The sequence below is a fragment of the Ailuropoda melanoleuca genome, chromosome 6 (assembly GCF_002007445.2).
Source record: "Ailuropoda melanoleuca isolate Jingjing chromosome 6, ASM200744v2, whole genome shotgun sequence".
Classification (NCBI taxonomy): domain Eukaryota; kingdom Metazoa; phylum Chordata; class Mammalia; order Carnivora; family Ursidae; genus Ailuropoda; species Ailuropoda melanoleuca.
This window is the reverse complement of record NC_048223.1, coordinates 81,886,806-81,899,029: the sequence shown is the minus strand read 5'-3', so window position 1 is coordinate 81,899,029 and position 12,224 is coordinate 81,886,806. Positions and strand designations below refer to the sequence as shown.

Here is a 12,224-nt window from a genome sequence, read left to right as displayed (position 1 = left end):
GGGGGGGTCACCCATGGCCTCCAGGTGAACCCAATCTATTCCCTGTGTCTCAGGAGCTGGAAACTCACCTGTGCCTAAGTGGGGATGTCGAGGTTGGTGGTCTGGCCCAGGGAGGGGGAAAAGGCTTGAACAAAGGCCCTTAGCCCCCAACCCTGCCCCTCCTGATTTCCTAGGGCATAGGCTTTGGGCAGCCCCAGCACCCCAGGACTCTCTCAAGGCTTCTGGGCAAACAGGCACCTCAGAAAGCAAAGAGGCCAGAATGTCCAGAAGACTCCTCCAGACGGGAGGTAGTTTGGGACTGACTGGGGCTGGGCCCTGCCTGAGATCACTCCAGGGACAGGGACAGAGCTGGGAGCCAGGTCTCCCGTGTGCACCGTGGGTAGCCTAAGAACCTCCCTGGGGGCCATGCTGGGATGGGTCTGATCCTGAGGGCAGGGGCTCACTTTGGCCACACCCCGGCTGCCCAGTGCAGGGCACTGATGACTTATCCATATTATTCTAATCAAACAGGCCCTGATGGGGTCGTCTGTGGGCCCAGCTTGATGCTTTGCCTGGAGGGACTCTATCAGGGTCTGAAGGCCTAAGGTCTGTGGGCCTGAGGTGAGCACGGTGAAAGACAGAAGCCAGACTCCAGCCTGGTGCGTAGCAAGGGACAAGTTACCAGGAAGAGTTACTAAGACAGCCACGGGGCAATAGTGAGTTTTCTGACCTTGGGGGCATGCAAGCTAAGGCCGGGGACACACTACCCTATGTGGCATTCTGGGACTCTGGCCCGTCCAGGATCCATATTCAATTGTGGGTGGCAGGATGGTTGGCCCATGTCACCGGCTCAGCCACTGGCCCCCCCACCTCTATCCCTTTCTTGAATAGGAGTTTCCTGGCTATAACAGATAGCCTTGGGCTATGAGCCTGTGGGACTCTTCCAGGCTGAATACCCCCAAATCCTACTGCAACAGAAGCAAGGTCTGACAATGCTCTGTGTAGCCTGGGTGCCAGCTCTCTGTGCCCCTCATCCTGGGCACCTGGTGGGTTCAGCCGTCAGCCCATTTGGGGAAAGTATGCCTAAGCTTGCCCAGAGCCCAGGGTAGCCTGTGCGGTCAGCCGCACCCTGAGGGGCATCCTATGGCTGCCTCCCTCCCGGGCTTCTGCTTAGCCTGGATCCCTGGTCCACCCTGAGACGTTGCCTGATGCTGGCTTGGCAGGGAGCATCTCCAGGGCCGGGGGTGGGTTTTATACTGAGCCCAGGCCTGGAACAGACTTGGCTGCCAGGAAATGTTTGTCAAAAGAAGAAGAAAGAGAAGGAGCAGGGAGGAAGGGGGCAAACAGGCACATGAACCCAGGTGGGCTTTCAGAGGCATGGCCCCCACGGGCCCCCTACAGCCCTCCTGCTCCTCTAGGTCCCAGGGGGACTGTGTCTTCTATAGCTAAGACATGCAGAGCTGGCTGGGTAAACCTGGAGGAGGCCCACTTCCCCTGGGGCTCTCCACCCAGCGGGCCTCAGAGAAGGCCCCGAAGTCCGCAGGGTTCAGCACCTCTGCACTCTGCCTACATCCGCTCTGGCTCCCACCACTCCGGAGGAAGGGGACCCTCCCCCCAGCTGCTCAGTCTGTGAGAGACTGGACACCATCTCTGAACCTTGCCCTGTGGGTGCTGGCAGTGCCATGGGACATGGCTGCTTCACGACAGGAGCCAGGGGTCTTTGCAACAAAAGGTGATCCTGCCCATCCAACAGGAAGAAAATATGTCACGGGGGTGGGGGTTCCAAAGAAGTTCCAGAAGATCTGTGCTCTGACGACCCTACTCCTTGCCCAGCCCAGGTCCTGGCACACAGCAGGTGCTCACCACCTGTCTGTTGAATTAATCAGTGGCCTGCTGGATGCATATGGGAAGGCCTGACTTGGGCTTTCCTGCTGAGGGGCCAGCGCTCCACAGCACACTCCAGGGGATATGACAGATGGTGGGTGCGTATGCGCCTGCCCCTCTGTGAGGCTGGGGCTCTGCCCTTTTGAGCTCTTCCTGGTCAGAGGACATTTCAGGGCCGGGAGGGTTCCCTGTAGTCAGCAAGGCCAATACTTTTTCTGCACAGATGGAGGGAGGAGAGGTCCAAGGAGGGCAGGAGATTAGAAGCAGGGCCATTCCCCAGGCTAGGCCTTCCCACACCAAACCTAGAGGCCCAAGAATTCCAGGGCTGCCCCCTCTGTCCCCAGTGATCCTTATGTCCACCGCCCACACCAGTGAGGCCCCCTCCCCTGGCTCCCTGTCAGCCTCCTGGCTGCAGCCGGCCTGAACTGCTTACTTAGACAAACAGGGAAAGCGGCCACGTGACTGGCTAAGGTTTCCTGGACCAGAGACGGACACACACACACACACACAACCACTCACAGTGGGTCAGGTGGTCATGTGGCCCAGCAGGGCAGGGACTGGGTCAGCTCAGGTTCCCATGTCTCTGAAGGACAAGTGACTGGGCCTGCCTTTCTTCACCCAGAAGAATGCCTTCTCCAAACACTTGTTTTCTGCTTCCTGGACGCGCCGGGGCCATGCTGGATGGGAAGAGAGTGGAGTGGGGGGAGGAAGGGGGGAAGGAGGGGGAGGAGCCTGCACCCAGCCCGCTGGCCTCTGTTGGGTGTTTTCCTTCCGCCCTCCCCACCCAGAGGGCAGCTGCCTGCTGGGAAACTGTGGCCGCCCAGCCAGGGAGAATCCCAAAGCCCAGCGTTTGGACGTGGGGCAGGAGGGGAGCCGAGGCTCTGGGAGGAGTCTCCGAGTGAGTCAGCGGCAGACCTGTCAAGGCCTCGTACCAGAGCAGGGGTTTTGCAGCAGGGCTCCATGGCCGGCCCTCAGGGCATCCAGGGAGGAGAAAGGCTGGGAGAAGGGGATCTCTAGTCTGAATTGGCAGAAGCAGCTCGGCCTTTGGTCAGCTGTTTGGGAAATGTCTGTGGGCCAGGGTCTTGAGGGCTTTTCCAACGTTGAGGCTCTGTGTCTCGGACACTACCCTAGAATGGCAGGCTTGTCCCCACAGCCCCCCAGGGAGAAGGGGGCGGTCACACCTCTTGACAGGCAGGGCTGAGATCGGCTGGGGGGGAATGCCACCAGCCCCCTGCCCTGGCCTCAGGCCTGACCCCCATCAGTCCAGCGGCACAGAAACCCACCTCCCAGACACCTCAGGAAGGCGACAAAGAAACGAGGGGAGGGGCTGGGAGCTCTCAGATAGAAGCCACTTCCGGCCAGGCCTGGCTAAGTCCTTAGGCCTGTGCTGTATCACTGAATCCTCACAGCCACTCCACTAGGTAGGTGATGCTGTCACCCCATGTGACAGACGAGGGCTCAGCACCCTGAAGGTCATGGAGTTAATATGGGGTGGGCCAGGATCTGCCCCCTGAGAGCCCGCTAGGAGTGTCTGTGTTCTTACCAGAACCCGAGGTCCCCGGGGCCCGGCCCGGAGCACTGGGCTGGGCCATCCTCTACAAAGCCCTTGACAAGGTTTCTGAGGGGGCCAGGCCTGGGGTCCCCAGGGATGCACACTCCCACTGTCCCAGGAAGCTTCTGTGAGGGTCCCCAGAGTGCAGGGACCAGGGGGAGGACAGTGTGGGAGGGGGTGAGGAAGGGCACAAGGGAAGATAGAGAGAGCTGGTGGGGTGGGGGAGGGTGGAGAGAGACAGCAGAAACACAGACAGAGAGAAAGAGCAAGAGAGGAATGGTTGGAGAAACAAAGAAGGGGGCCAGGAGAGCTGACAGCAGGAAGGAGGGCAGGCTGGAGGGAGGCCGAGGGGAGGAAGGGAGGAGGGCAGACACAGCCAGAAAGAGTGGAGGGGAAGAAGCGAAGGGAGGAGCAAGCAAAGGGAAGGAGGTGATGTGGGGAATAACCCAGAAGCAAGGGGCAGGGACAGAGAAGGCAGGAGCGAGAAGCAGAAAGACAGAAAGGGAGCCTGGGTCAGGGAGGGAGAGGGCCCTGGAAAACCGAGAGGCAGAGGGAACGCACACCCGCCCACCGAACATTAAATACCTAACAGGAGATGACAAATCAAGTGGGAATTACTGCGGTAAAAACATAATTAGAAACTTGATTGAAGTTAAACAGAATTTACATAACACTGCAAATTAACTTTACACGGAAACTATTCACTGGGAAGGCAATGAAAAGGCATTTCATTAGTAATCTATATTTAAACAATAGGCACAATGGAGCCTTCTGATGAGGAACTTGGTGCCTTCAACCAGAGCGAGTGCCAAAGGCTGCTGGAGGACAGAAGGCAGTGGGCGCTCCAAGAGGAAGTGGGCATGGGCCAGGACCTTGTCCAGGACCTTGTCCCTGCACCTGCTCATTGGCCGGGGGGGGGGGGGGCTGGGTGGGCGCAGGGGGCCAGAGCGGATTCTGGTATAGGTTCTGCCCATGGCTTGCTGTGTGGCCCCGGGCAAGTATCTTCCCTTCTCTGGGCCTCTGTTTCCTCATCTGCAAAATGAGGACTTGGACGAGGAGGCTTACGTGAGAGTGCCCGCAAGTCGGGACTCGGCATTCAGGTGGGCTCGGTGCAGAGCTCTGCCCTGTCACTTTGTAGCTGTGACAGCACGCAAGCGTCTTCCTCTCCGGCCCTGCTTTACCCATCTGTTCAATGGAGATAAGTCCACTCCCACCCTACATCACCCGGGCAGTGGAAGGATTTAGGGAGAGATTGGGTGGGGACAGGCTTAAAGAAAAGTGAGTCTAAAGGCATGGGATTACTTGTCCCATCCGCCCAGCACGCTAATTAGATTACCCACAGCCTCCTGCCACAGGGCCGTGCATCATCAGCGCGGCTTCCCGTGGCTCCCCAGTCCCCAGTGCAAGGTCAGAGGTGCATCTCCTAGAGGGACTGGGGGGCTACCAAGTTCCTGCCTGGCTCCATCCTAATCTCAACAGGGAGAAGTCTCCCGAGCCTTGGTCACATCCCAGTCCTACAAGGCTGTGCACTTAGGCGGATGTGCGGGACCGTGCCCCTGGAGCCTCCCAGCCGGCGGCACGCTCACCCTATCTCCCGTCCCACTTATGTGCCCCAAAGCGCGCCTGCCCTGCCCCCCCGCCCCCCGGCAGTGGCTCCACTCTGCAGCCTTCCCTGACAGAGCCGTGGGCATCTCTCCGCTGACAGCTGAGTGCTGAGTGCGAAGCCCCGGAGACTCACAAAGCAGGATGCCTCCCCCCCCAAACTCGCACACAATTGCCCACCAAAGGCAGGGAGCTACTCTGCTCTAACTGGTGAGCATGAACGGGCAGCTCTGACACACACTCATAGTCCAGGAAGTTTCTACAGTTTCTTTCAAGATAAAGGATCCAGCAGTGCTTAGAGATTCAATGGGAAGCTGCTGGGTGCCCTTCCCCCTGCAGGCAGCTCAGAGCTGCTGCCTTGAGCCCTGTGTTTTCAGACAAGTGCTCCAGGCAAGGGGGAGGTCCCCTGAGCCCAAGAACCTTAAAGAGGAGGTGGGAGGTCAGGACAGGTGGAAACTTCTTAACAGAAAGTGCGAAGATATCAGGGCAAGAGACTCGGCTGAGCCCAGAGAGTGCCGGCCCAGGTGACACAGAGGGCCCCTGGACATGGGCTCACGCTCAGCCCAGACACCCATGGGCCCTGCGCCTGTGTGGCTGGGTGTGGAGGGGGAAGCTGCTCTGGTTTCTCCCCCCTCTCTTCCATCCCTCTCCAAATATGGCTCATTTACTGAGGTCTCTGAGCCTTTTCTATGCTGTTCCCTCTTCCTGGAGTGTCCTTTCCCTGCTTTGCCAGCAACATTCTCCTCGTCGACTGAGAGCCTGCTCTCTCCGTTCTCCTGCACCTTCTCTGTCTCCTTTGCTGCCCCCACCCTGTCTTCTCTCCCTCCAAGGGCTGGATGCCCATGACTCAGACTCAGGCTTTTGATCGGCTCCTCCTCCCTTTGCTCCTGACATGACCTCATCAGCCTCACGGCTTGCAACCTCATCGCTACACAACAGCTCCCACACTTCTATCTCCAGTCAGGCCCTCTCTGCCTCCCAGACTCCTATACTCAGCTGCCAGCTCAAGCTTTCCACTTGGGCATCTCGAAGGCATCTCCAAGTTCATGTGCCTAAGACACACTCCTCAGTTTCCTTTGGCCCTCCCCCACCATCATTCCTGGCTGAGTAAATGACCGGCTCTGTTCTACCAGTGGCTCCTGTCTCAAACACGAGAGCCTTCCTTGACTGTCCCCGTCTTCTCTCCTCCAGCACCTCTAATCCACACGCACGCCTGTCTGCAAGGTCTCTGGAGTAATTCAGACTCCCATGATCCGCCGCCCCTTCCCGTGCTGGCCCTAGACCCAGCTGCCACTGGCTCTACATGGGTCCCGGCCACCTCCCTGCTCCACCCTTGCCTGCCTCCATGAGTGGGTCCCCCAGAATCTCTCTGATTTCCCAGCCCACCCTTCGCTGCAGCCACATGGCGTCCCTGCTCCTTCCTTGAACGTGCCAAGCACCCATCTCACTCTCTCCTTCCATTTATGTCTCTGTTCAAATGCTGCCTTGTCAGAGGCCTTTTGTGACCACCCTTTGTCCAAGGATGTCCACTTCACCCTGCCCCTCCAGCAGACTCTGTTCCTTTATTCAGCTAACTTCCCTTCTTAGAACTCAGCATCGCCTGACATATTATATGTCACATTTTAGGTATTTACTGTCCATGCCTCTTCATGAGAACGTAAACACCATGAGGAAAGGAGGTTTTGTTCATTTTATTTCCTGCTGGGTCTCCAAAACATCAAGCAGTTCCCTACACAGGGACTTTCTTAGTGAACATTTGGGATATGAATAAAGGAACGATGCCACTTCCTCCGGGAAGACTTCCCGGAATGCCTGGCTGCAGAACCAGCACATGGCCTCTCCTCCTCCCTTCCCCATGTAGCCACAGACATGATGTCAGTCTTAAGCACTGAACTTATGGAGGTGGGCCTGCCTCCATTGCAAACTGCAGCATCTCAGGGCAAGGCTGGATCTGATACATCTTCTAAACCCAGCCCTTAGAGCAGGCCTGGCTTGGGATGAGAGTCAGTGAGTGCTGGATGTGTGAGCTGATGACTAAATGGATGGCTGGAAGGGGAGGTGGGTGAACAGATGAGTGGATGGATGGATGGATGGATGGATGGATGGATGGATGGATAGAGGAGCCATGTGAGGGTGGTTTGGTGGGAGGATGGACGGATGGAAAGATGGCTATGTGAGAGGTTGGGTGACGGGTGTACGGAGGGATAGAGGGATGGGTCCCAGCACGGTCACACAATAAACACTGGTGGAAGCTTGGGCTCAACAGCCAGACATCTATGGGGGGAGTGGGCCAGACCGGAGCAGTGTAGTAAGAGTCAAAGTGTAGAAACGGGTAACAGCAGCCAGGATCGAGCTGAGCCTCCATGGTGCGAGCATTGCTTACTGTGTGACCCCTGGCAGGACCGCTCATTTCCCTGTGCCTTGGTCTTGCAGTGTAAAAATGCAGATAATCATTCCTGCCCAGCGTTATCAGGGAAATCACTTTGAAGTTTCAAATACTGCCACAAAGGAGACCACGGCCACATTTCCAACGACTCACATGTCTGGCCAGTTCTACCTTGGAAAACCCTCTCTTCTCAAGCCCTGTCTGGCCCTGTTGACCTGTGGCCGTAAGGCTCCATGCACAAGGGCCAGGACCCCCCGCCACGCCCACGGAGTTCAAACGGAACCAGGCTGCTAAGGCAGATGAACTCCAAACAACAATCAGGCCCAACTGATTCACGGAATCCTCAAGACCTGGAGCCAACGGTGACCCATTTTCGAGATGGACAAACTGAAGCCCAGCGGCATTTGGTAGAGGACACACAAGGAGTTACAGAAGCCCAGCAGCCTGGGTCAAGGGCCGCAGGTGGAGACCGATGGCCCTCAGAGCGGCCAGCCCCGTGGTGACCTGGCTGCCTGACCATGCCCCTGGCCAGGCAGGTGAGGGGGGTCTGCTGTTACCTTTCTAGGTCTGGTAGCTGAGTGACGGACCGCAGCTCTCTTCCTCACACCCCTCACAGCATTGGTCTGCCACCCACCGGCTCCTCCTCCTCGTCCTGGGTACGCGGGAGTAGAGATGGGACATGTGTGAACAGACGGGGACACAGACCGCAGTCCACTTCCCCCCCATCTCGGTCCCCCCATGGCCAGGCTAATCTCAGCGGCCTCTTGGGCCAACTGACGCATACCCCGGGATGCCTGATTTATCCGGGGCTCTATCTCCCCCACCCCACGGCACTGCCACGAGCCAGCCAACTCCTCCTAGTGGGAATCTTTAAGACTAAAAAACATATTTAAGTTTTGTTTCTTCTGGGGCTCGGGGGGCCTTGTGTTGTCTTTTTCTTCCTGGTGAGAAAGGCAGAAAGCCATGGCCTTCCTGTGCGGCCCCCAGGCAGGGTGACAGGGAGAAGCTGTTGGGGTATTTTTAGCCGGCTACAGGCCCCCACAGCGTCTCCTCTCTGCTGTGCCTGGCTCTGGGGAATTATCTCACAGGGCCGGCCGGCAGCCACTTCTAAAGCCACTCTCTGACCCCTGCCTGAATTCCTTCCTCATTATGAACTGCTCACCAGATCTCTGACCAACACTTGGAGCCATTTTACGTGCGCCTACCTCTTCAGAAAACCAGCTCACTCCCTGCCCTTGGTGATTCTTGGTCCCAGCTGAGTCCTATCTGTACAGTGTTTAATTAACATATATATTTTTTACTTAATTAATATTTACTTTTACTTCAAGTCACCTTTTTTTTTGCTTTAATAAATCTGGCCTTGTCCAAACTGATCATATCCATGAAATAACCCATCTGATATGCTCATTATATATTGCCAATATACTGTAATAAGTATACGACCCATAAAAGAAAAGTGTATGTCTTTCATTTACTACCTAATTCTGGAATCTTGTCACAGGCTACCGGAGTTACATGGGCCAAGCTTTGACAAACTCACTGTTTATCAGCCCTCTCCTTGTACAGAAAGAGAAAGAGTCATGGGGAGGGGTAGCTGGCTCACAGGGCTCCAGAATCCACTAGCAAATGAGGCCAGGGGAAGTATAAGGGGTCAAAGTCATGATGTGCTAGAAACTTAATACTGTCCTTTCTTCCCAGCACTAGGTGAGACCATTTCTTTCCCCATACGTGAACTTGGCTGTGAGAATCTTGGTAGGTGGGCACGAGGCCTTGTGAGGAATGTGCCCCGAGGATGGGGTGTCCCAATGGAGGGCTGCAGGCCATGCTCGAGGACCAGGGTCCAAGACGGCACCTTTTCCCAGCATTCTCTGAGGCCTCTGGTCCACATCTGCCCCTTGCCCCAGGCTCCCTCAGGCCAGAGTTGGTCAGCAGGGGCTAGAAGCATAATCCCCTCTCTGGTTAGATTTGAAAGCACAGAATACACAGCAACCCCCCCCACCCCCGCCCTGGCCCTGGGATCCTGTGGCTCTAGGTGTCCATTCTGGGCCTGAGTGTCCCCAGGTACGCCTTGAGGGGTACAGCCTGATGACCCCAGAGGCCTTGTCTTGTGGTTCCTGGACCTCACTGAGCCCCTCCGCCCTTTCCCACTCTGCCCGCAGGTTGGAGACCCTGACTGGGCCCCCAGCCCAGTGCCCCGGTGCCTACCCCTCCCGCTGAGAACAGGATGTGGGTGTCAGGAGGTGAAGGAGAGTGTGGGGTCGGGGTGGGGAGTGGCCTCGGGACTGACTTCCTGAAGCCCGATCGGTTTACCACAGTCAGTTGGGCCCAGGACCGCACAGCTGTGAGTTATAAATGTCCCTGTCAGAGGCTGGGCCGAGAGGCCCTGCTGCTGGTGGAGGGGCTAGGGTCCACAGTGCCCATGCCTCCAGGGGCCTCCCCAGGTGAGGGCCCATCCTCCAGGAGGCCCTCCGCAAGTGTTCAGCCCTCGTGACCTCTGGGCTCTCTCGACTCCAGCCTCTACGATGCCTGAGGAGACAGGGGTCTAATACCACCTCCCCCTGCCCACTCTTTGCTCTTCCAGGTGTGAATCTGTGGTTCCAGCTACCTTGAGAGCTCTCAGAAGGCAAGGGCCAGCCTGGGCCTCTACCCGGCACAAAACCCGGAGCTTGGCACACAGCCAGCCACCCCGGTGACAGCCTCAGAAGCAACTGTTCCAACTCAGCAAACTGCTTCCCACGACCCCAACCCCCGCTTGTGCCTGCCCACTGGGGCCCACACAGTGCAGAAAGGGGCGCGGGAGGAGAGGGGACCGGGCTCTGGCCTACAGCGCAGGGGCACTTGCCCCACGGGCACCCAGCTCTGTGCCCTGCACATCCAGGGGCTCCTCGAGGGTCCCATTCTCCCTGCTTGCTGTCCTTTAGGCCCCCTCAACCTGGGCCGTGCGGTGTGGATTGCAGTTTGGGGTGCTCAGGGCTTACAGGGTGAGAAGTTAGGTCTCTCCAGCCCCGAGGCCTGGGCCATCTTCCCGCGGGGGCCGTGAGGTGAGCTGCACAGGGCTGGGCCTCAGAAATACAGTAAAGACAACAGGAATAAGCAGGGGGGCGGACCAGGCTCGCAGGGCCTGAAGCGTATACTATTTTGGGGTCCTCTTTAGGAATATATATAGAATGCCAAATACATATTTAAAATGAGGAAAGAAACAACACCACATTCCCAGAGCCTCAGGAGTCCAGGCCTCTCTAAACCATTTAGCAGAGATGCTCACACAGAAATGTTCCCGAAGCAACCTGCTGCCCCGCCCCACCTAGAACACTCCATAGCTGCCCGCAAAACTCCCACTTTCACCAGGGCGGTGCAGGGGTGGGGCCCGGAGGCTGGAGCGTCATGAGTCCCCCAGCGAGTCGGGAGTCGGCCTGCGTGCGATCAGTAACAGTGAGGCAACTGCCAACGGTCGTGATACCTAACATTAAAGGACCTTGATCTGGTACCGTTCTAAGTACTTTACGTGAATTAACTCATTTAATCTCACCACAGCCTCCAAGGTAGGTTACTCTACCTGTTCTAACAGACGAGGACACAGCCACAGCAAGGTTCAGAAACCAGCCCGAGGTCACACAGACAGGATGTGAACCCCGACGGCCTGGCGTCGGTGCAGGGATGAGCCCTCAACCACTGCTCTCGGGTCCTGCTCTGGAGGGCCCGGGAGATTTTTCTCTGACTCAGGCTCCGACAGCAGCGGTGACCAAGGGTGGACAGTGCGTGAAGTCCCCTCTGACTAAACCGTTCTTTCATTCCGCACCAATCCTTACTTGCCAGAGCCACCATCTTGATGGTAAACAGGGGCCCCGTACTTCCTCGCTTTGCTCAGGGCATGCTGGGGTCCTCTCTGCGGGCAGCAGTGGGCACCCCATTGACTCCCTGGGGCCAGGGAGGTGTCCCAGAGATGAGTTGGGCCCACCCAAAGAGACCCCCAGTCAGGAGTGAGGGGTGGGGTTTGCTGAAGGTCACATAGCACGCTGTCCAACTCTCTTATTTTACAGACACAAGCAACGTGGCTTCCCCAGGGCCACCCAGGGAGCAGTGACCCCACATGAGGCCTACGGCTGATCTCTGTAGGGGTGAGGCAGGTCGCCAGCAGCCCCAGGGGCGGTCAAGGCCTGGTGCTAGTGGGACGGGCTGGCCAGGCTGCCGCAGAGGGAGGACACAACCCTGCCTTTTGGCCTCCTTGGAGCAGGCCTTTGTTTTCTCTCTCTGTTTTCCATCTGCCCGCGCCCCCCAGCCTTCCAGGCTTCCCCTGATTGTGTGCAGGGCGATAAAAGGGCAGATGAGCAGGAGATCTCTGGCGGCAGTCACCTCACATAGACACCGTGGCGGCGGCGGGTGGCTAAGGGGGGGCCTGAGCGGGTGACCGGGCTCACCACCAGCTGTGCGGAGCCCTGCTCTGAGGGACGCTTGGCATATGGCCCTCAGAACCCTTTCGGCAGCCCTGGGAGGAAAACACAACTGTCTCCCACTTTACAGGGGACGAGACTGAGGCTCCAGAGAGCAGTGGCCAGGATTGGGTCTCTGGTCTCCGAGATTTCCAGCAGGCCGTGCCAACTGTGGTCCTGACCTCTCTGGCCACCCACAGGACACCTGGCCTTGTCATCATTCCACCTTTATATCTAGAACGGGCCATTTTCAGACTCTCCAGGAAGAAAGAGAGCAGAAGGTCTGCCAGGGTCTCGCCCACCAAGGCCCGGGGAGTTGGCTTGCCAGAAAGTCCCCTCGAAGTCACTCACCCACAGTGACTGGTCGCTCTGTGCGAGACAGAGCAGAGTC

General features: G+C 57.6%; 1 protein-coding gene across 8 annotated transcripts in view; it reads right to left on the bottom strand.

Annotated features, from left to right (window-relative positions):
• Window positions 1-12,224, bottom strand: part of ZMIZ1 (zinc finger MIZ-type containing 1) — a 235,280-nt gene that overhangs the window by 159,964 nt on the left and 63,092 nt on the right. The window contains exon 3 of one of the 8 annotated variants that reach the window (XM_034662762.1): window positions 7,961-8,055. The exons of 6 other annotated variants lie outside the window; for them this stretch is intronic. The gene's annotated coding sequence lies outside the window, so the exon portion shown is untranslated. Of the gene's footprint in view, window positions 1-2,382; window positions 2,517-7,960; window positions 8,056-12,224 lie in introns of those variants that run through there. One more of the 8 variants, XM_034662763.1, reaches the window with a different exon arrangement.